Genomic DNA, 23906 nt, shown 5'->3' with positions numbered 1-23906 from the left:
TTTAATCCATGCTTTTATTTCCACACGTTTGGACTACTGTAATGCTCTCTATGTTGGGCTTTCCCAGAAATTACTTGCTCGTTTGCAGTTAGTCCAAAATGCAGCTGCCCGTCTTCTAACTGGTACACGGAAACAAGAACATATCACTCCCATTTTAGCATCTCTTCATTGGCTCCCAGTTCGCTTACGCATTGATTTTAAAATTCTCCTATTTGTTTTTAAATGTCTCCATGGACTCGCCCCAAAATATCTGTCTGACCTGATTCATGTGTACACTCCCCCCCCGCGTCCTTAGGTCAACAAATCAGACCCAGCTGGTCGTCTCGAAGACCAGGAGAAAACTGAGAGGTGACCGAGCCTTCTCAGTCTTCGGACCAAAAATCTGGAACGAATTGCCCCTGTACCTCAGACAGATAGACTCACTCAGTATTTTTAAATCTGCTCTTAAAACATATTTTTTCACTTTGGCTTTTAACTGAGTTCGAATTCGGACCTATTTTATGTGTTTTATGCTTTATATTTTCATGTGCTTTTATTAATTTTTGTATTGTTCAGCACTTTGGTGAACCTTGTTCTGTTTAAAGTGCTTTACAAATAAAGTTGAGTTGAGTTGAGTTATTTCATTCAACAGGACAATTGTCAGAGAGAAGCATGGCACCAACCCACAGTGGTCACCCTGCACCCAGAATAGATGTTGCCAATATTTTTGATCAAACCCTGCATGAATTTATTTCGTTCAAAAAAAAAACAAAAAACACACAAACGTGTTCATCTGGGCTTTTGGGCTGTGGCAGGTAAATGCAGCCATGTAGGCGAGGCCGACCAAACCAGCAAAACAATTCCACGAGGAGGTATTAGTAAAGATGAGCCTCGAACGGATTACAAAGCCCTCTTTGACGCTGCTGTGAAAGCTGCCACAGAAGCCACCAGTCAGCTACTTGATGACATCATCCTTTCTGTAGGGAATGAAGACTTTCTGAGGTATAAAAAAACCTTTTCTTCTCCTGTCTTAGTATATCAGAAATGTGTACTTTGCAAAAAAATCTGACATGTATTTTAATGTTTCCTGCAGAATGATGGGGGTGGCCCGTGGGTCTATCCTGTCGTTTGTCATTGACACACTGGGAGTGTGTCAGAAGAAATTGAAGAAGCCAGATTAGATGCCAGGTTACATCTAATATCATTTACTATTTTAACAAGGGCCATTTCTGTGCTGTGGTTTGTCCTAAAACCACACTGATAGTATTTAAAAGATGTTATTTCTATTTCAAAACTATTTAAATTGGATTCAAGCCATTTTTTTAATAATTTATTTTTTAAATCATGTATCATTGGCAACTGATTTTATGCTACTGAGCAGTGTCCTGCATTTATCGTATTGGGATTTTGTGAGGAAGGGGACAGGTCTGCTCAAGTCCATATGTACTATTTAACCTGTTTTAATCTCTTACCTTTTCAACTAATGTAGTACTTTAAAAGTTTGGAATAAAAACTGTGAAAAAGAGAGAATCAAGCTCTTAAAGGTTTTCTGGATGGCTCTCAAAAGAGCCGTTGTTTGTCCGTCCTTGGAGGACAGAAAACCCCATTCTGGAGGTGCCATGGGTCTGCTCCCTCTGCAGGAAAGTGGATCATGAAGGAGTCTCTCAGCTGGAGAGCCTCTCTGTTGGCAGCCACCTATTTTATCTCGTGCAGCAGCTCGTCTTCAGTTTCCACAGCCTCATCACTGCAGGTTCCTGTGGTGCTGAAGACTTGATGAAGCTGTGCAGAACACGAGAACTTCCCACTCTGCTGTGGATCTTCAGTCAGGCGTCAATACAGAACCCACTGTGGAGAGAGCATCCAGAAGGATTTCTTCACTAGCAGCCTGGCTGGTGAGAGGACGTAGTTAAATATGCACCTCTATTGAAAAAGGAGGCGCCCAGGGAATGACTGCATCGGGTTTCTCTGCAGTGGGAATGTCTCTTCTGCCACAAAGACACAGGGAAGGAGTTCTTTGTTGTTTTCTCTGGGGATTGGGGACTCATTGGAGATAGACGATTGAGTGATTCACTGTGAAGCGTCTAACCAAAGGGGGATAAAGCCAGTGACCCACCGTGGATCGTCCTGCCACAACATCGATCACCAACAAGCAACCAAAGCCTCAAGAGGAAGTGCAGAAAAAGTTTCTTTGCTTTGGGGGGCCTTCAGGACAACATGCTTGCTATCCACTGCCCCACTGTCCACTGTCCCACTGGCCACTGCCCCAGAGCAATTAAAAGCCACCAGACAAGAACTAACTAGTCTGGCTCCAGGGTGGGGCCCTGGAAACTCTTATTAGGGGGAGTAGGTGGATCTAGTAATGAAAAGGTTCTTGTTTGAATCGCCCTTAGTTTGGCCCGTCTCCCAGGACCAGTTTGAGGTGGAACACCACCCAGGTACCGGCTCCTGGGATCATTCGGGCACGCAAACCCCTCCACCACGATAAGGTGGCGATTCAGGAAAGGGATATTTATCAGTCACTAGCCAATCACTAACAATTACTGTGGGGAAACCGATCAAACCTCGGGCAAAGCTAAATGCAGCTGGAGCTAGAATTGCTAATGCTAATAGCGCTAGCGTAGCTAGCAGTGCTGAAACGGAGAGCGGTGGAGAGTCTCTGGAACACCAAATGGAATCATTTCTCACGTCTAAAGGGGTTTCCCTGGATTTCAACACCATCAAGACCTGCCACCTGCTCCCCAGGAGAAAGGAGACGGATAAACCAGCGATCCTCATCAGGTTTGTGAATCAAAAACACAAACTAGCTCTGATGAATCAACGTAAAAATCTCAGAGGATCTACTGCTTATCTGAACGACCATCTGACCAGAAGGAATGCTGAAATCGCCAAACATGCACGGCTTCTCAGGAAGCGTAAGCAGAATGAGAACACTTGGGTTAAAGGCTGCAGGATTTATGTCAAACCACTCGGTCCACCGGACCGGTCCAAGGTTCAGGTTGTGAACAACATGAAGGACAATGAGAAGTGTTTGATCACAGTTGTCTGAGACAACATGCAGTAAATCAAAGAGCCAAATAATTTCAAGAAATATGACGCCTAGATTCATCACTTTTTCCAAAAGTCTAACGTAACCTGATTCTCAGCAGAGAGTTTTTGACCTGCAGAAAACTTGACCTCAACTTTCTGCGCCGCTGATATCAGCTGAAAAAGGATATGGACCTGAATCTAATGTCTGCAGACATAACATCGAAGAGAACAATAAACTATTTAAACCCAGAAGAACGGCTGTTAATCAGAAGAAGAAGAAATGCCAACCTTGGGCAATCGACAGATTATGGACCCTTTTTATTTTCCCCTTACAGCGTTAATTTATTATAAAAAAAAAAGTAAAACAAATGATCAATCACTTATTGAAAATTGTTAAATTGATCGACGTTTAATGAATTTCACTTCACTTGCTCCAAAAATTGATAAATTGATTCAAAAATCTTTTCTAATGTAACATAATTTTGCACATGTTCTTAACTTTTGATACTTGATGAAATTTTGCTATGAAAATCTCTGAAACAGTGTTGTGTATTTTACTGATATAGTATTATTTTTTAATCATATGAATGACTTTTATAAGTAACATAATCTGCATATATTTCATATAACTGATCTGCATTTGCCATGTTGATTTCTGAGATAGATATTTTTACATAATAATTAAGTAATTCATCTTTTTCATGTGATTTATTGATACTTTATGATTCTTAATTCTGTCTGATGAAAGCTAGGAACCGGATATAACAATATGGTTATAGTATAACGGGGTGGGATTAAGTTCGCTTCCTTCCACTCCCTTTCAAGCAATATTTATCAATATGTCTAATTATCCTAAGTTTGATTAGTAACTGTATGAATGTATAACTGATGATTGTATTGCTTTTGTGTATTATTTCTATTTAATGGCTTGAAATAAACCATTTTAAATCAAATAAAAAAAGATTCATGGAGGACCCCCCCCCCCTCCATCCTCCCTACCCTCCTGAGCACATGACTTGACTTTTTTTGTCACCAACCCCCCCCCCCCCCCCCCCCCCGCCCCATCGTGGACCATCTGCACGCTACACCCATCTTCAAGGTGCGCATCCCACGAAGCACCAGCCTCAGTCAACTCTGAACTGTATATGTGTATTTGTTGTACGTCTGATCTTGTTCGGTTGCACTGGAACACATCTCGTATGTCAGTGTAAAAGCTGTACATGTGACAATAACAACTCATCTTGTATGTCACTGTAAAGGCTGTACATGTGACAATAAAAAAAAGCAATTCATATTATGGTGACTGATATTTGTATATTATGTAATTTTTTTTCATTAGTTTTTATTTTATTTTATTTTTATTATTTTATTTAGTCATTAGTAATTGCCTTTTATATAACTGATTTGTATATTTTATAATTTAATATTATTATTATTATATTTTTTACCATAACAAACTACTATTTCTACTATTATTACTATCAGTTTTAGCCACATGCAGCTCAGACAGCCAGGCGTAGATGCAGACAGCGAGGGCGGGTGGTTGTAGAGGTGAGGGTGAGGACAGATGGCGCTCTTAGTATCGAATTACATAAATGCCAAAAATTGAAAGGGCGTAAAGACAACTAAGCGGGCGTATTTAGAAACTGAGTGAGTGAACCTTACAACCGTGCTGGTAAAATTCTAACTAAGCGACCCCGTATTTTACAACTGAACGGCTGAAATCCTAACTGAGCAGTGATCTTGCTCGGTCAATTCTCTTTTGCGCCCTCACCTGGATTTACGCTCAGTGTTAAGGGGGCATTTTTGTCACTTGGGGGCGGTATTCAGGGGTGTGTTTGTCACTTAGGGGCAGGAACCTTTCTGGTTGATCTGATTGGCTGAAATTTGCATGCCAAGCAGCGGGGCGGGACTTTTGGGGCTTTAAAAGAAATCGAACGGCGGCTGTAACGTGGATTAAAAGCATTAAAACGATAACAAATGCAGTGAATTTCACATGAGAAAAACATACAGCACAGAAAAACCCGCTGCACTTTCTTACCTTAGTTTTGGGTTGTTGGTTAATGTTTTAATCCACGTTACATCCGCTTTTTTTTTCTATGATTGCCTCTAACAGGGGGGGGGTTGACACAAAGAGCCGACATCTCTAACTCTGATAGTCAAAGAGCCACACCACACACTGACCTGCCAGACAGACACACAATTAAAGCCATATTATTATTTTTTTTTATTTATTTATTTTTTTTTTTTCTAACTTGTCCTGTCCAACAGCTAGGCAAACAGATGAGAGCTGAGGGCCTCTTGTGTTGGACATATTTTATTTTAACAAGAGGGGTTATTCATCTTCAGACAAACCAAAGGTATGTCTGAATAAACCCCTTTTGTAATTGAGGCCAAACTTTATTAATTTCAATCATGTTTGAAAATCTTTGGTGTTGGACCGGACGGAAAAGGAAAGAGGGGAAGAAGAGAGAGGGACGTTAGAGAGAGGGGGGGGGTAGGAGGGTGATAATAGGAGGGGAAGGGGGGTAAGACCATGAAGCAGCATAGAGCAGGCAGGTTTACTGGTTGTTTATCGTTACGGTACGGTTCAAATGTAGTACAAAAAGGGCGGGGCCTGTTCACACACACTCAAATATTATCAACACACCTGCTAGCCGCAAAAATGTCCACATGTCAACATGCACACAAAACAGATAGTGTTCACGAACGCATACCTATGCCTTTAAACCAACTAGTGTGAAATCTTTCATTCATTCAATCATGCAAACTATTAGTGCAAAGGTGAGCTAACACCTGTGCTCAGGTGAGTGTTTATGTTCTTCTAAAATGGATGGTGGAATGTGAAAAGAAGGAGGAGGAGCGCCCAGCCACCCCCACACCCATACCCCCGCCGCAGCAGCAGCGGCAGCCGGAGCCCCCCCAACGCCACACGGGAACAGGCAGGGAACAACCGCCCCCCGGGCGACCAAGACCGCCACCCAGGCCAGGGCCAGCAGGACCGCCGCGAGGCCCCCAGAGCCAGAGAGCAGGGAGGCGCAGAGGGAAAGAGAGCGCCGCCCCAGCCCAGCCAGGAAAGCAGCCCCCCGCCGCGCCGGAAGAGCCCAACGTAGGGCCCCACCGGAGAGGGACGCCCACAGCCCCAGACGAGCACCCCACCACCACCCAGGAGTTCCGGGCATCCCCCCGCCCCGACCCCAGGTACGAGCCAGGACCCCCCAAGGGAGACCCGCTCCGCACTCCAGGCAGCCACCCACCCGGCCCACGGTTGGTCCAGGTAGGAGCAAGGCAGGGGCCCGCCGCCCCCGCCCAGGAGGGGGGAACCCCGGGGAAAAAAGGGCGGCCCACAAGGGATGTTATAAATATGGCCCGACCAGGCTCGGCCATGTTGGAAGTTTGGCGGGGCCCAGCGTCCAGGGGCAAGGACCAGGACCCACCCCCCAGGGACACGAACACCCCCGGCTCAGGTGTAATATGAACCCCCCCACCGTGCGGAGAGAGCACCGCCGGGCCCAGGGAGCCGGCACCCAAGGGACACGGCCGCCATCGCCAAGGGGCCCGCACCCCCCACCAGGGAAGGGGTAGGGGACAGATGGACCCAGGTAAAAAAGCCATATTATTTCTCATAACCCCCTCCTCTCCTTACAACAGCACTGGATTAAACGGCGCCGTTTCAGTTTTGAGTGTTTTTTTCTGTATTTAACGTTAACACACATACTGGTGAAACGTGCATGCTGGTGTGTGTTTAAAAAAGGCAGCGAGCGCAAAACTGAGTTGGTTGTGATTTATTTTTTCAGTCATCAATCAGCATTTCTATTCCATCAAAGTCTTCATCTTCTGCATCTGAAACAGCTGGGCTACATCTATCAGACACGCCGGCTTCCCTTTCCTCATCATCAGAGTCTGTCTCTTTGCTATGCGGCTCCAAAGAACAGTGACAGCAGACACTTCAGGCCAAGTTTAAGTCCTGCAGTCCAGAAGTAACTTGCCGGCGCTGCGTCCCGGTAAGGGGGGGAGGATGATCAGCTTTTCACGGTCATCTGCTGGAAGTGGAAGTAGCAGCGCTGAGCCTCGAGTCGATCTTCCAACACAGGTCTTTCCTTTTCCGCGGAAACTCAGCTGCTGCTGCGTCTTCTTGTCTTGTCGGAGTTGGTTTTCCAGCGTCCTCAATTGTGAACCATGGATTCATTATTTTAGATTCTCTGGCAGCTGAGGTTCGATAAGTTAGAAAGATCTTCACAGATTCAGACTTCCTGCTTCAATAACTCTTCTGATCAACGTTCAAATGTGTCAGCAAGTATCTCAATCCTTTTGTATTAACACAGAGAGTGAACCACAAATGCATTTCTAAAAAAAAAAGATCGTTTTTATTGCCTTTTAATCAGAATTGTTCGCTTCAAACGGTGAATGCAGACATGCAGCAGCCGGCTGCCAAGGGACCGTCAACAAAGTGCAACCTCTGTGAACTGTGAAACACCTCTGTGTAAAAATCAATAATCTTACAAAAAAATCATAAAATGATCATAAAGCATATTATTGTTACAATACATATTTTGTAGGATCGTCCATCTTCATTTTATCTTGTTTCATATACTTTTTCAAATTTTAATAGATATGAATCATGACTAAAGTTATCAGTAACTTGACACGACCTTATTGTCATACTAAAATAAAGAATGTCAATAGTTCACTTTGTTTATTTATAGGAATTTTTCATATTTACAAATGGATCAGATTTGGTCAAAAATCCTCAATAGCTCTGAAGATGCCAGAAATTTTTTTTTTTGCATAATCTTTATTTTAGTAGGAAAATATAATAAAATAAAATAAGGTCATGATTAGTCAGTACAGGAAGTTTTGTGTCAGTAACTACAGCATCTTCAAAGCCATTGAGCATTTTGACCATATCTGATCAATATTTTAATATGAAAAATTCCTAACAATAAACAACGTGAATTATGACATAATCTTTGTTGCAGTAGGACAATAAGGTCATGATTAGTCAGTACAGGAGAATTGGTGACAGAAGCGTTAGTATCTTCAGAGCTATTGTGCATTTATGTTATGATTCATATCTTTATTAAATTTTAAAAACTATAAGCAATAAAATGGAGGTTGACTTTCTAACAAAATTAAGTATAATAAATAATAATGTAGCATGACTATGCTGACGAGTCTTCATTACCAGTTCATATAAATATAGACATTTATTCAGTTTTTAAAAGTTCACTGATTTTTACTTAATGCTGTTTCACAGAGGTTGCACTTTGTTGACGCTCCCTTGGCAGCCGGCTCGCTGCTCTGTTTGCGTTCACAGCTTTAAAGATATTCTGATTAAAAGGCAATAAAAACGAACTTTTTTCTTTAAAAATGCTTTTGTAGTTCACTCTCTGTGTTAATACAAAATGAGTGAGATACTTGCTGACACATTTGAACGTTTATCAGAAGAGTTATTGAAGCAGGAAGTCCGAATCTGTGAAGATCTAAGTTAACCGAACTGCAGCTGCTCTATTCCCGTGTTCCTCCGCGTAGCTGATAGCTGCAGTTTAAACTATGCCTCATAATCGTGTCTCTTTGCATTTCCAGGGTTTCCAAATGAAGTTGTTCAGCATTATTCACATATCTGCTCCTTTGTACAATGGGGGGGGGGGGGGGGGGGGGGGTGTCTTCTTTCACGGCCTTATGGTTGTGAAAGTACTGAATATAGAAAATATGATAAAAGGCAGAGAGCCGCACGCAGCTCAAGAGCCGCCTGTTAACCCCCCCCCCCCCCCCCCGCACTGAAAAAATGAAGTTCCCGCCCCTCTGCCTCGCCGATAGGCCATGCAAATTTCAGCCAATCAGATCAACCAGAAAGGTTCCTGCCCCAAAAGTGACAAAAACGCCCCCTTAACACTGAGCGTAAATCCACATGAGCGCGCAAAAAGGAATTGACCGCGCAAGATCACTTCTCAGTTAGAATTGCGCCTGCGCGGTTTTAAGGTTCACTCACTCAGTTCCTAAATACGCCTGCTTAGTTGTCTTTACGCCCTTTCAGTTTATGGCAGAAACGTAATTCCATATCTTAGCCTCTAATTTACTTTTTAAAAAGTCTTTTTTGGAATGTAGGGAAAGCCGGAGCACCCGGAGAGAACCCACTAATGCACAAAGGAACACAAAACAATTTTTGCACATAGTGATTACCTTATTACCCTTGTGCTATCCAAAGCACTTAAACATTGAGAGTATGTTTGTCTATAAATCTCTTTTCATATTTTGTTTAAGAACTTTATCTCTATATATTTTTTAGATATTTCATGTATCACTATATTTTTCTGTAAAGCAATTGCTGTACGTAGATATATTTTTGAGTCTTTCTTTCTATTTGTCTGTCAAAGACAATATATCCTAACATGTTTGTATATTTGTGTATAAATATATATTTTTTATTGTTATATTTATACTTTTTAAAACAAAGATCAACTTCAGACTTGTTTCTGTCCTTCCAAATAAAAAATAAATATCTAAAATAAATTAATGACAGCTTACATTAATCTTGGTAAAAACACAAAAAAAAATTAATATTAAATAATTTCAAATAAAGTCATTAAAAAAAACCTGTCACACCTTTTATATTGCAAAAATAGTACTTTTCCTACTAGCTAATGTTATCTAATATTTACACCTATGCATTGCTGCTTGCATTGGAGCTGACTTTAACGGCTGCTTCTTCTGACTGAACCCAACTGAACTGGTGTGGTGGATTCACTTTCAGTGTGTCTAGCAGTTGAGAAGAGGCGTCCGGCTTTGCTTTAGGGCAAATGCTCTTAGTTTTTCTTCTATTGGTTGTTTTCTGAGGTGCAGCTCCAATGGTAAAGATAGTCTTCTTAGGTTCTAACAACAAGGAGGCTTTTACTTTGTCCGATGTCGAGACTTTCTTTGGAAAAGAACTTTGTTGTTGGCAAGACTTTTCCTGAGGTGCACACCCACTGGATTTAGCCTGGCTGCTGATTTTAACAGCCTCTTCTTCTGACTGAACCCAACTGAATTGATGGGTTGGATTCACTTTCAGTGTGTCTAGCAGTTGAGAAGAGGCGTCCGGCTTTGCTTTAGGGCTAATGGTCTTATTTTTTCCTCTCCTATTGGTCGTTTTCTTAGGTGCAGCTCCAATAGTAAAAATACTTTTTTGTGATTCCAAACAAGCTGAGGCTGTTATTTGGTTCAATCCAGAGGCACTTTCAGGTCTATCAAATTCCGTCTGGATTGAGGTCTTCTGTTGAGGTGCACACACAATTGTCTCTGCTTGGTTGCTGATTCTATTGGTTGCTAAGTTGGACAGAAAGACCATCTCTACCAACTGGATTTCAAGATTTTCTCTTTTCTCCTTTTGTTTTCCAATTTGATCTTCCATGTGTAAATTTAGATTGTTGATTTCAAGCAGTTGTTTTGTGACCATTTCTGTGTCTTCTAAAACTGTCTTGTAACCCTCTGAGTAGCTTGGTTTCTTTTCCACCTTGAAGAATTCTGGATCTTCTCCTCAAGTTCTCTGATTTCCTTTCGACTCTCTTGTCTAATCTGACGCTCCTGCTCAATACTTTTTTCAGAAAACAACCAGTCTTCATCAGCCTTAAGTGCGTCCTGCTAGTATTTCTTGAGGAGGTCCAGTTTTTTTGCGATGTTCCTTTCCCTCTTGGCTAAACAGCTTTTTAGCTTATTGCGCTGTGAGATCAATCCATTAAGATCGTTGACGTCAGTTTCTTCTTGAGACTCCTCTGATAGTGAGTCTTCTGAATCAGAATCACTGGAATTGTCATCCTCACTATCTGAATCAGAGGGTCCAAATGGATATTCTCTGGGGGAGGGAGAGTCCAGACTGTGCTCATCGGTCTGCTCATCAGTGTAGCTGTTGTCAGGGGACATTGAGTAGTAAAACTCCAGATCACCTTCAAAGTCACTCTGACTAAATTTCCTGTCACCATCAGAGATTTGAGATGAATTGTCTTGAGAGTCCAGACTGTGCTCATGGGTGTAGCTGTTGTCAGGGGACATCATATTGTTGACCTCCAGATCAGCTTCAAAGTCACTCTGACTACATTGCCTGTCACCATCAGAGATTTGAGATGAATTGTGTTGGGGGATGAGAGAGTCCTGACTGGTCTCCTCTCTGGAACTTTCCTCGGGGAAGACAATCATGTTATAAAAGTCGTCGTCCAGGATGATGTCACTCTCATTTTCAACAATATCGGACCAGAGTTTTGTAACTTTTTCTTCCTGTTGCATCATTTTTCTCATTCTTGATTAAAGAGCATTGGAATATTTCTCAACATAAAGGTCTTTTCTCAAAGCAATAGATTGAACCATAGTGTACTTTATAACACACATTAGGAGTTCCATTCACTGCCTTAAAACAAGGAGCATGAGAGGTCCCGCAGCGTGACTGGAGCGGCGGGCACGGCGCGTCAGTCCGTCAGCAGCGTGTAAAGCCAGAAACTGGCTTTACTCACCATACAGAAAACACCATAGAGATCTTGGTACACCAAGGTGTGAGACAAGAAACACACCTTCAAGAAGAAGACTTTACACTGCCGCTGTCTTTACTGAGTCTGAAAGTGACACCAAAATGAAGACAAATACAACAGGCTCATTTCCACCATGCCTTCCCATCTGTCCAAGGGTCCTTGGGCAAGACATTTAATCCTGTTTTTGTCCTGGTAGTTTCAGGTTGGCGCCAATATTTAGCAATGTATGAATGTGTGTGTCTATTGGGGAATGGGACTGTGAATTTAAAGCAAGCCTTCTAAGAAGGTAGTAAAGCACCAACTGCATAAGTAGCACATGTTGTTAACTATTTATTCAGATGTTCACCGGTAGAACAATCTGACAGTGAGATCAATTCAAATGCACAGAATTGTGTGTTCCTGTGACACTTGGATGGGAACTTGGTGACTAAAGGCCATAGATGTTTAAAGATAAAAGCATGTGCACCTGTACGGCTGCTGTGGCTCTTTGGATTATCCATGCCTGTGGAGGGTCGTAGAGAGGAGTGGCTGCAATCATAAGGAGAGTACATGTGTGTTTGAGAGTTCCCTTTAGAGTCGTTGAAAGCAGAAGCTATGATTGTTGTGCGTATGATAAGTGTTTTGTGAAGTATTCCCTTGTAAATTGATGTACCGATGATGCTGTTGGACGGAGCTCTTAAGCCACATTCTAATTAAAGCACAATTTAGACCTTCAGTTACATAGGCTTTTGCAGGAAAAAAATGTGCAACCGGGTTGGGAACAAGCACTGATCGCATGAACAGCACTTGCACTGTCCACAGGATTCGAGGGAATAAAACCATTAAAAATCTGTATGACACAACTACATCTTTCACAACAAATACTCTTAAGACTATCTGTTTTTCAGTTGGGATAGGGCTTGTCCAACAGACTGAAGCTGTTGGGCAAGAGGAGTCCACACAGCCAAGTTCTGGCATCTTGGATGTATTTTTGCTACAAGAAGATGTAAGGTTTTTCAGCATTGAAGGAATTCATGATCAAACATTGTATGTTTACAGAAAGTGATCCTGCAGAATTTCTGAACATCCTGCTGTGACCCGGATTCGAACCAGGGTTGCTGCGGCCACAACGCAGAGTACTAACCACTATACGATCACAGCTGACAAGTGATAGTGGTGACAGTTCTAGTCTTTGTTGCTCTCCAGAGCTTTTTTTGTCAGAACACAGGCCCCACTGCCCCAGAGCAATTAAAAGCCACCAGACAAGAACTAACTAGTCTGGCTCCAGGGTGGGGGCACTGGTAACTCTTATTAGGGGGAGTAGGTGGATCTAGTAATGAAAAGGTTTTTGGTTGAATCGCCCTTAGTCTGGCCCGTTTCCCAGGACCAGTTTGAGGTGGAACACCACCAAGGTACCGGCTCCTTGGATCATTCGGGCATGCAAACCCCTCCACCACGATAAGGTGGCGATTCAGGGAGGGGGTATTTATCAGTCACTAGCCAATCACTAAAAATTACGGTGGGGAAACTGAAATGCTGGGAGAAAACCCACAAGACTGCCCGGCTTTAATTTGGTTCATGATCTATATATGTTAGTGACTGATATTTTTTATTTTTTTATTTATTTATTTGTTGGATTATTTGTTTTATGTTTTAATTTTATTTATCATTAATTGCTTATTATATAGTTGATATGTATATTTTATTATTATTAATATTAGTATTATTATTAGTACTATTATATTTTTACTATTACTAACTACTATTTATACTTTTATTACTATCAGTTTTAGCCACATACAGCTCAGACAGCCTAACAGAAAGAGGACACGTAGATGCACAGCGAGGGCGAGTGGCGTGTAGAGGTGATGGTGAGGGCAGATGGCGCTCTTAGCCTCTAATTTACTTTAAAAAAATCTTTTTTTAGAATCTAGGGAAAGCCGGAGAACCCGGAGAGAACCCACTAATGCACAAAGGAACACAAAAACTATTCTTGACATAGTGATTACCTTATTACCTTGTGCTATCCAAGGCCCTTTAACATTGGGAGTGGGGTCATCTGGACCCCACAAGACATATAGCATATAAACGCTCGGGTTTCCTTGGACTAGGGGCGGCTGAAATTCCTGGGTGGTTTCTCTTTGTGTCAGCCTTCCTCTGTTGTTTGCCTTAGCTCATCTTGCCTGGTTTTGCCCTCATTTATTACTTTTGGAGTTTTTTGCCCTGGTGTTGACCTTCTCTTTTGTGTCTTTACGTTTCAGATTCTTTTCAGTTTGCTGTTTTTTGTGTGGTATTTCTGTTTTCCCTTGTTGTTGAAATAGCCATGCTCTCCAATTTGTTATTTCCTAACCCCCCTTCATTCATGTCCTTGTTTTCTTATCCCTCTTTGTTGGTGCAATACCTGTAATAAATGGCCTAGCTGCCATTTATTGCTGATCCCTCACTGGTTGTTTTGTTTTGTCTTTATGTTACATATTCATCCCTTTTTAAGTAGGCAGCATGGATTAAAAGGGATGGAACAGTGGGGCTGGGGTGGCACCAATTCAGGCAACATTATAAGAACTTCATGGTTCCTTCTCATGAAGGAGCTTTGAACCGCTCTTGGCCTGGCTCGTCACTTTGGACCTGTCTGCCATGGGTAACAAAAGCAGGGGAGTTAGCCCCAGACATCTTTGCTCCTAGAATCACTCCAGCTCCCAAACCCCTCCACACCTTTAACGTTGGTTTACTGAGGGCTCTGTATTTATATTTGTATGCTTGTCCAGAAATATTTTTCATATTTTGTTTAAGAACTTTATCTCTATATATTTTTGGATATTTCATGTATCACTATATTTTTCTGTAAAGCAATCTCTGTACGTAGAGATATTTATGAGTTTATCTTTTTCAATTTGAGAGACAATATCCTAACAATTTTGTATATTTGTACATAAATCTATTTTTTTAGTTTTATATTTATACTTTTTAAAACAAAGATCATAAGAAACTTCAAGTCAAACAGAGATAAACTAACTAAATGAATATATGAATAATACATAAAAACAAAGACTTACAAATATTTATCAACTTCAGACTTGTTTCTCTCCATCCAAATAAAAAATAAATCTTTAAAAATAAATTAATGACAACTTAAATTTATCTTAGTAAAAAACACTAACATTTTTTAATATTAAATAATTCAATATAAATTCATTTAAAAACCTGTCACACCTTTTTATTACTAAAATATTTATTTTCCTACTAACTAATGTTGTCTAATATTTACACCTATGCATTGCTGCTTGCATTGCTGCTGACTTTAAAAGCCGTTACTTCTGACTGAACCCAACTGAACTGATGTGGTGGATTCACTTTCAGTGTGTCTAGCAGTTGAGAAAAGGCGTCCGGCTTTGCTTTAGGGCACATGCTCTTAATTTTTCTTCTATTGGTTGTTTTCTGAGGTGCAGCTCCAATGGTAAAGATAGTCTTCTTAGGTTCTAACAACAAGGAGGCTTTTACTTTGTCCGATGTCGAGACTTTCTTTGGAAAAGAACTTTGTTGTTGGCAAGACTTTTCCTGAGGTGCACACCCACTGGATTTAACCTGGCTGCTGATTTTAACAGCCTCTTCTTCTGATGGAACCCAACTGAACTGATGTGGTGGATTCACTTTCAGTGTGTCTAGCAGTTGAGAAAAGGCGTCCGGCTTTGCTTTAGGGCTAATGGTCTTGTTTTTTCCTCTCCTATTGGTCGTTTTCTTAGGTGCAGCTCCAATAGTAAAAATACTTTTTTGTGATTCCAAACAAGCTGAGGCTGTTATTTGGTTCAATCCAGAGGCACTTTCAGGTCCATAAAATTCAGTCTGGGTTGATGTCTTCTGTTGAGATACACACACAATTGTCTCTGCTTGGTTGCTGATTCTATTGGTTGCTAAGTTGGACAGAAAGACCATCTCTACCACCTGAATTTCAAGATTTTCTTTTTTCTCCTTTTGTTTTCCAATTTGATCTTCCATGTGTAAATTTAGATTGTTGATTTCAAGCAGTTGTTTTGTGACCATTTCTGTTTCCTCTAAAACTGTCTTGTAACCCTTTGAGTAGCTTGGTTTCTTTTCCCCCTTGAGGAATTCTGTCACATTTTGGATCTTCTCCTCAAGTTCTCTGATTTCCTTTCGACTCTCTTGTCTAATGTGACGCTCCTGCTCAATACTTTTTTCAGAAAACAACCAGTCTTCATCAGCCTTAAGTGCCTCCTGCTCATATTTCTTGACGAGGTCCAGTTTTCTTGCGATGTTCCTTTCCCTCTTAGCTAAACAGCTTTATAGCTTATTGCGCTGTGAGATCAATCCATTAAGATCGTTGACGTCAGATTCTTCTTGAGACTCCTCTGATAGTGAGTCTTCTGAATCAGAATCACTTGAATTGTCATCCTCACTATCTGAATCAGAGGGTCCAAATGGATATTCTCTGGGGGTGGGAGAGTCCAGACTGTGCTCATCTGTGTGCTCATCGGTGTAGCTGTTGTCAGGGGACATCGAGTAGTAAAACTCCAGATCACCTTCAAAGTCACTCTGACTACATTCCCTTTCGCCATCAGAGATTTGAGATGAATTGTCTTGAGAGTCCAGACTGTGCTCATGGGTGTAGCTGTTGTCAGGGGACATCATATTGTTGACCTCCAGATCAGCTTCAAAGTCACTCTGACTACATTGCCTGTCACCATCAGAGATTTGAGATGAATTGTCTTGGGGGATGAGAGAGTCCTGACTGGTCTCCTCTCTGGAACTTTCCTCAGGGAAGACAATCATGTTATAAAAGTTGTCGTCCAGGACGATGTCACTCTCATTTTCAACAATATCGGACCAGAGTTTTGTAACTTTTTCTTCCTGTTGCATCATTTTTCTCATTCTTGATAGCTGATTTGTTTTCTTTGTGTCTTCTTGAGTTGAAGGAATGCTGATCTCTGGGGAGTATTTATGCATTTAAATCCCATCATGCCATGATGTAAAATGACATCATTGCATGTTATCATGTGATGACATGATTTAATATCACCAAAGGATGACATCATATAATGTCATCCTTTGATGATGTAATCATTGAATGATGTCATCACTGAATGATGTCATCTCTGAATCACGATACTACATACAATATTTCCCTCGTCTTCCATGCAGGACCAGCAACTACGGAGAACCACCCCACCTGTACCACAGTTGAAGAATGTCCATCACTGATCCTTCCTCATCAAAAACCCTCCTGAACATTTCTGATGCTTTGTGAAACATTTATTAAAGAGCATTTGAATATTTCTCAATATAAAGTTTTTTTTCTCTCTCAAAGCAATAGATTGATCATCCGTATGATAGTTACGTCTGTTCTCTGTGATAATCTTTCTCAGCGTATCTCCTGCAGATTTGGTCGTTGTTTTCTAAATCATCCCTAAATTCATAATCAAAGAAATAACTTTTAACATGAACCCAAATGTGGAGTAAATTTGTTCTGTATCAGAAATTTCTGCACAATTACAGAATATAACTTTGTTATAACTTGTTCTCTTTCAACTATGTGAGGTTATCCAAATATATTTTTTCTTACCAGTGTTCATCAATTATAAAACTTTTTTTAAAGGTAATTCAACATATTGGATTCCTGAAATTGTTTTTATTTTATTTTATCCTACAGGGAATTGAGAACATCAAGTGAGAAGGATCACGGAGATCTTGACAAGCTGGAGCCTCAGAGTTGTACAATAAAAAATATATTTTTTATGTTTCTTTCTCTTTTTTTAATTTTTTTCAAAGGCAGATGACCAATAAATAAAATGTTTTTGACAATCTAGTTTTATTTTTGATATTTTCCAACAAGACAGAAGAGGGGAAACTGACTAAGTGTTTAAACTAGTTTCAACCTGATTTCCTGCAAGATTTGATTCAGTTTGACAGACTATTAATTGCACCAAATGAAGATAAAACAGAGGTACATGATCAGTTTTCAATTTCCTAAGATCATTAAGCTATCCTGACTGTGACACCAATTTTAAAAATCCTTTATCTTCATGATTTTGTAACTTACAATTGGGATATTCTAAAACCGGTGCATATAGTGCAGCATAAAAACTCAAACAGGGATTATGACAGTTGTCAGCATTTACAGCACATACAGTTAAGAGCAGACGAGCAGCAGGTTACAGGTGGAGATAAACGTGTGGCCCAGCAGCCATAAAATAGCTGAACTGGATTCTCAGCTGAAATACAGCAGTGTCCAGGTTAATAAAAGTTCATCTCAAAATGTAGCAGTATCCACGATCTTGGAACACAATTAAGTGGTAATGGTAAATGCCAAATACTTACAAAGCACTTTTCTACCTTCTTTGAAGGCCCAAAGCGCTTTACAGTCACACACACATTCACCCAATCACACACACATTGGTGGCAGCTCCCCTGCCTGGCACCAACTTTCCACCAACCTTCCAAATGTTGTAAGTTTACAGAGAATGATTATTCAGACTTTCTGAACATCCTGCTGTGACCCGGATTCGAACCAGGGTTGCTGAGGCCACAACACAAAGTACTAACCACTATACGATCACAGCTGACAAGTGCCAGCGGTCATAGTTCTAGTCTTTGTTGCTCTCCAGAGCTTTTTTTTGTCAGAACACAGTTGGACTTCAAGAACAGTAGAAATGCTAAGTTTGTTATCTTCATACACAAATATAGGAGAGACACATTTTCACATCACAATCACTGCAGCTGACCACTCTGGTCTTTTATCACAACACTTTTGCCCCTTTTAGTCAAAAACATTTTTCTATTCTCTCTTTACTTAGTATCAACCTAACAGCGGCATGTGTGTAGAAACGGGCTTTAATCACCATACAGAAAAACACCATAGAGATCTTTGTACACCAAGGTGTGAGACAAGAAACCAACCTTCAAGAAGAAGACTTTATCACAACAGCTGTCTTTACTGAGTCTGAAAGTGACACCAAAATGAAGACAAATACAACAGGCTCATTTCCACCATGCCTTCCCATGTGTCCAAGGGTCCTTGGGCAAGACATTAAATCCTGTTTTTGTCCTGGTCGTTTAAGGTTGGCGCCAATATTTAGCAATGTTTGAATGTGTGTGTCTATTGGGGAATGGGACTGTGAATATAAAGCAAGCCTTCTAAGAAGGTTGTAGAGCACTACATAAGTAGCATATGCTGTTATCTATTTCTTCAGATTTTCACCGGTAGAAGAATCTGACAGTGAGATCAATTCAAATGCACAGAATTGTGTGTTGCTGTGACACTTGGATGGGAACTTGGTGACTAAAGGCCATAGATGTTTAAAGCTTAAACCATGTGCACCTGTACGGCTGCTGTTTCTCTTTGGGTTATCCATGCCCGTGGAGGGTCGTAGAGAGGAGTGGCTGCAATCATAAAGAGAGTACAGGTGTGTTTGAGAGTTCCCGTTGGAGTCGTTGAAAGCAGAAGCTATGATTGTTGTGCGTATGGTAAGTGTTTTGTGAAATATTCTTTTGTAAGTTGATGTACAGATGATGCTGTTGTACGGAGCTCCTAAGCCATATTCTAATTATAGCACAATTTTGACCTTCACTTACATAGGCTTTTGCAGGAAAAAAATGTGCAACCGTGTTCGGTGAGAAGAAGGAACATGCACTGATCGCATGAACAGCACCTGCACTGTCCACAGGATTGGAGGGATTAAAACCATTGAAAATCTCAATGAAACACCTACATCTTTCACAAGAAAAACTCCTAAGACTATCTTTTTTCAGTTGGGATAGGGGTGTCCAACAGACTGAAGCTGTTGGGCATGAGGAGTCCAGACAGCCAAGTTCTGGCATCTTGGATGTATTTTTGTTTCAAGAAGATGTAAGATTTTGCAGCATTGAAGGAATTCATGATCAAACATTGTATGTTTACAGAAAGTGATTTTTCAGAATTTCTGAACATCCTCCTGTGACCCGGATTCGAACCAGGGTTGCTACAGCCACAACGCAGAGTACTAACCACTATACGATCACAGCTGACAAGTGATGTTGGTCACAGTTTTAGTCTTTGTTGCTCTCCAGAGCTTTTTTTGTCAGACCACAGGCCCCACTGCCCCAGAACAATTAAAAGCCACCAGACAAGAACTAACTAGTCTGGCTCCAGGGTGGGGCACTGGTAACTCTTATTAGGGGGAGTAGGTGGATCTAGTAATGAAAAGGTTTTTGGTTGAATCGCCCTTAGTCTGGCCCGTTTCCCAGGCCAGTTTGAGGTGGAACACCACCAAGGTACCGGCTCCTTGGATCATTCGGGCATGCAAACCCCTCCACCACGATAAGGTGGCGATTCAGGGAGGGGGTATTTATCAGTCACTAGCCAATCACTAAAAATTACGGTGGGGAAACTGAAATGCTGGGAGAAAACCCACAAGACTGCCCGGCTTTAATTTGGTTCATGATCTATATATGTTAGTGACTGATATTTTTTATTTTTTTATTTATTTATTTGTTGGATTATTTGTTTTATGTTTTAATTTTATTCATCATTAATTGCTTATTATATAGTTGATATGTATATTTTATTATTATTAATATTAGTATTATTATTAGTACTATTATATTTTTACTATTACTAACTACTATTTATACTTTTATTACTATCAGTTTTAGCCACATACAGCTCAGACAGCCTAACAGAAAGAGAACACGTAGATGCACAGCGAGGGCAAGTGGCGTGTAGAGGTGATGGTGAGGGAAAATTGCACTTTCATCCTCTAATTCATTTAAAAAAAATTTTTTTTAGAATCTAGGGAAAGCCGGAGCACCCGGAGAGAACCCACTAATGCACAAAGGAACACAAAACTTTTCTCCAAATAGTGATTACCTTATTACCCTTGTGCTATCCACGGCACTTTAACTTTGGGAGTGGGGTCATCTGGACCCCACAAGACATATAGCATATAAACGCTCGGGTTTCCTTGGACTAGGGGCGGCTGAAATTCCTGGGTGGTTTCTCTTTGTGTCAGCCTGCCCCTTTTGTTTGCCTTAGCTCATCTTGCCTGGTTTTGCCCTCATTTATTACTTTTGGAGTTTTTTGCCCTGGTGTTGACCTTCTCTTTTGTGTCTTTACGTTTCAGGTTCTTTTCAGTTTGCTGTTTTTTGTGTGGTATTTCTGTTTTCCCTTGTTGTTGAAATAGCCATGCTCTCTAATTTGTTATTTCCTAACCCCCCTTCATTTATATCCTTGTTTTCTTATCCCTCTTTGTTGGTGCAATACCTGTAATAAATGGCCTAGCTGCCATTTATTGCTGATCCCTCACTGGTTGTTTTGTTTTGTCTTTATGTTACATATTCATCCCTTGTTAAGTAGGCAGCATGGATTAAAAGGGATGGAACAGTGGGGTTGGGGTGGCACCAATTCAGGCAACATTATCAGAACTTCATGGTTCCTTCTCATGAAGGAGCTTTGAACCGCTCTTGGCCTGGCTCGTCACTTTGGACCTGTCTGCCATGGGTAACAAAAGCAGGGGAGTTAGCCCCAGACATCTTTGCTCCTAGAATCACTCCAGCTCCCAAACCCCTCCACACCTTTAATGTTGGTTTACTGAGGGCTCTGTGTTTATATTTGCATGCTTGTCTATAAATCTCTTTTCATATTTTGTTTAAGAACTTTATCTCTATATATTTTTGGATATTTCATGTATCACTATATTTTTCTGTAAAGCAATCTCTGTACGTAGAGATATTTATGAGTCTATCTTTTTCTAATTGTCTGTCTAAGACAATATATCCTAACAATTTTGTATATTTGTATATAAATCTATTTTTTTAGTTTTATATTTATACTTTTTAAAACAAAGATCATGAGAAACTTCAAGTCAAACAGAGATAAACTAACTAATTGAATATATGAATAATATATAAAAACCAAAACTCACAAATATTTATCAACTTCAGACTTGTTTCTCTACTTCCAAATAAAAAATAAATCTTTAAAATAAATTAATGACAACTTAAATTTATCTTAGTAAAAAACACTAACATTTTTTAAGATTAAATAATTCAATATAAATTCATTTAAAAACCTGTCACACCTTTTTATTACTAAATTACTTATATTCCTACTAGCTAATGTTATCTAATATTTACACCTATGCATTGCTGCTTGCATTGGAGCTGACTTTAACGGCTGCTTCTTCTGACTGAACCCAACTGAACTGATGTGGTGGATTCACTTTCAGTGTGTCTAGCAGTTGAGAAGAGGCGTCCGGCTTTGCTTTAGGGCACATGCTCTTAGTTTTTCTTCTATTGGTGGTTTTCTGAGGTGCAGCTCCAATGGTAAAGATAGTCTGCTGAGGTTCTAACAACAAGGAGGCTTTTACTTTGTCCGATGCCGAGATTTTCTTTGGAAAAGAACTTTGTAGTTGGCAAGACTTTTCCTGAGGTGCACACCCACTGGATTTAGCCTGGCTGCTGACTTTAACGGCTGGTTCTTCTGACTGAACCCAACTGAACTGATGTGACGGATTCACTTTCAGTGTGTCTAGCAGTTGAGAAGAGGCGTCCGGCTTTGCTTTAGGGCTAATGGTCTTATTTTTTCCTCTCCTATTGGTTGTTTTCTTAGGTGCAGCTCCAATAGTAAAAATACTTTTTTGTGATTCCAAACAAGCTGAGGCTGTTATTTGGATCAATCCAGAGGCACTTTTAGGTCTATCAAATTCTGTCTGGATTGAGGTCTTCTGTTGAGGTGCACACACAATTGTCTCTGCTTGGTTGCTGATTCTATTGGTTGCTAAGTTGGACAGAAAGACCATCTCTGCCACCTGTATTTCAAGATTTTCTCTTTTCTCTTTTTGTTTTCCAATTTGATCTTCCATGTGTAAATTTAGATTGTTGATTTCAAGCAGTTGTTTTGTGACCATTTCTGTTTCCTCTAAAACTGTCTTGTAGCCCTTTGAGTAGCTTGTTTTCTTTTCCACCTTGAGGAATTCTGTCACATTTTGGATCTTCTCCTCAAGTTCTCTGATTTCCTTTCGACTCTCTTGTCTAATGTGCCGCTCCTGCTCAATACTTTTTTCAGAAAACAACCAGTCTTCATCAGCCTTAAGTGCCTCCTGCTCACATTTCTTGAGGAGGTCCAGTTTTCTTGCAATGTTCCTTTCCCTCTTAGCTAAACAGCTTTTTAGCTTATTGCGCTGTGAGATCAATCCATTAAGATCGTTGACGTCAGATTCTTCTTGAGACTCCTCTGATAGTGAGTCTTCTGAATCAGAATCACTTGAATTGTCATCCTCACTATCTGAATCAGAGGGTCCAAATGGATATACTCTGGGGGAGGGAGAGTCCAGACTCTGCTCATCTGTGTGCTCATCGGTGTAGCTGTTGTCAGGGGACATCGAGTAGTAAAACTCCAGATCACCTTCAAAGTCACTCTGACTAAATTTCCTGTCAGCATCAGAGATTTGAGATGAATTGTCTTGAGAGTCCAGACTGTGCTCATGGGTGTAGCTATTGTCAGGGGACATCATATTGTTGACCTCTAGATCAACTTCAAAGTCACTCTGACTACATTGCCTGTCACCATCAGAGATTTGAGATGAATTGTCTTGGGGGATGAGAGAGTCCTGACTGGTCTCCTCTCTGGAACTTTCCTCGGGGAAGACAATCATGTTATAAAAGTCGTCGTCCAGGATGATGTTACTCTCGTTTTCAACAATATCGGACCAGAGTTTGGTAACTTTTTCTTCCTGTTGCATCATTTTTCTCATTCTTGATAGCTGATTTATTTTCTTTGTCTCTTCTTGAGTTGAAGGAATGCTGATCTCTGGGGAGTATTTATGCATTTAAATCCCATCATGCCATGATGTAAAATGACATCATTGCATGTTATCATGTGATGACATGATTTAATATCACCAAAGGATGACATCATATAATGTCATCCTTTGATGATGTAATCATTGAATGATGTCATGACTGAATGATGTCATCTCTGAATCACGATACTACATACAATATTTCCCTCGTCTTCCATGCAGGACCAGCAACTACGGAGAACCACTCCACCTGTACCACAGTTGAAGAATGTCCATCATTGATCCTTCCTCCTCAAAACCCCTCCTGAACATTTCTGATGCTTAGTGAAACATTTATTAAAGAGCATTGAAATATTTCTCATTATAAAGTTTTTTTTCTCTCTCAAAGCAATAGATTGATCATCCGGATGATAGTTACGTCTGTTCTCTGTGATAATCTTCCTCAGTGTATCACCTGCAGATTTGGTTGTTGTTTTCTAAATCATCCCTGAATTCATAACCAAAGAAATAACTTTTAACATGAACCCAAATGTGGAGTAAATTTTTTCTTTATTAGAAATCAGAAATTTCTGCACAATTACAGAATATGACTTTGTTTTAACTTGTTTTCTTTCAACTATGGGGGGTTATCCAA

The 23906-nt window shown here is 40.5% G+C and overlaps 1 protein-coding gene and 1 non-coding gene across 2 annotated transcripts in view; both read right to left on the bottom strand.

The window, feature by feature from the left end:
- Positions 1 to 23906, bottom strand: part of LOC110016566 (uncharacterized) — a 173392-nt gene that overhangs the window by 127167 nt on the left and 22319 nt on the right. The window lies entirely within an intron of this gene.
- Positions 12573 to 12644, bottom strand: trnah-gug (transfer RNA histidin (anticodon GUG)). The gene has a single exon. It is a non-coding gene; the product is annotated as a tRNA-His (tRNA).

Source organism: Oryzias latipes, chromosome 2 (assembly GCF_053564925.1).
Source record: "Oryzias latipes strain Hd-rR chromosome 2, Olatipes_Hd-rR_3.1".
Lineage (NCBI taxonomy): Eukaryota > Metazoa > Chordata > Actinopteri > Beloniformes > Adrianichthyidae > Oryzias > Oryzias latipes.
The sequence above is the reverse complement of the archived record's forward strand: the minus strand, read 5'-3'. Positions and strand labels throughout refer to the sequence as shown.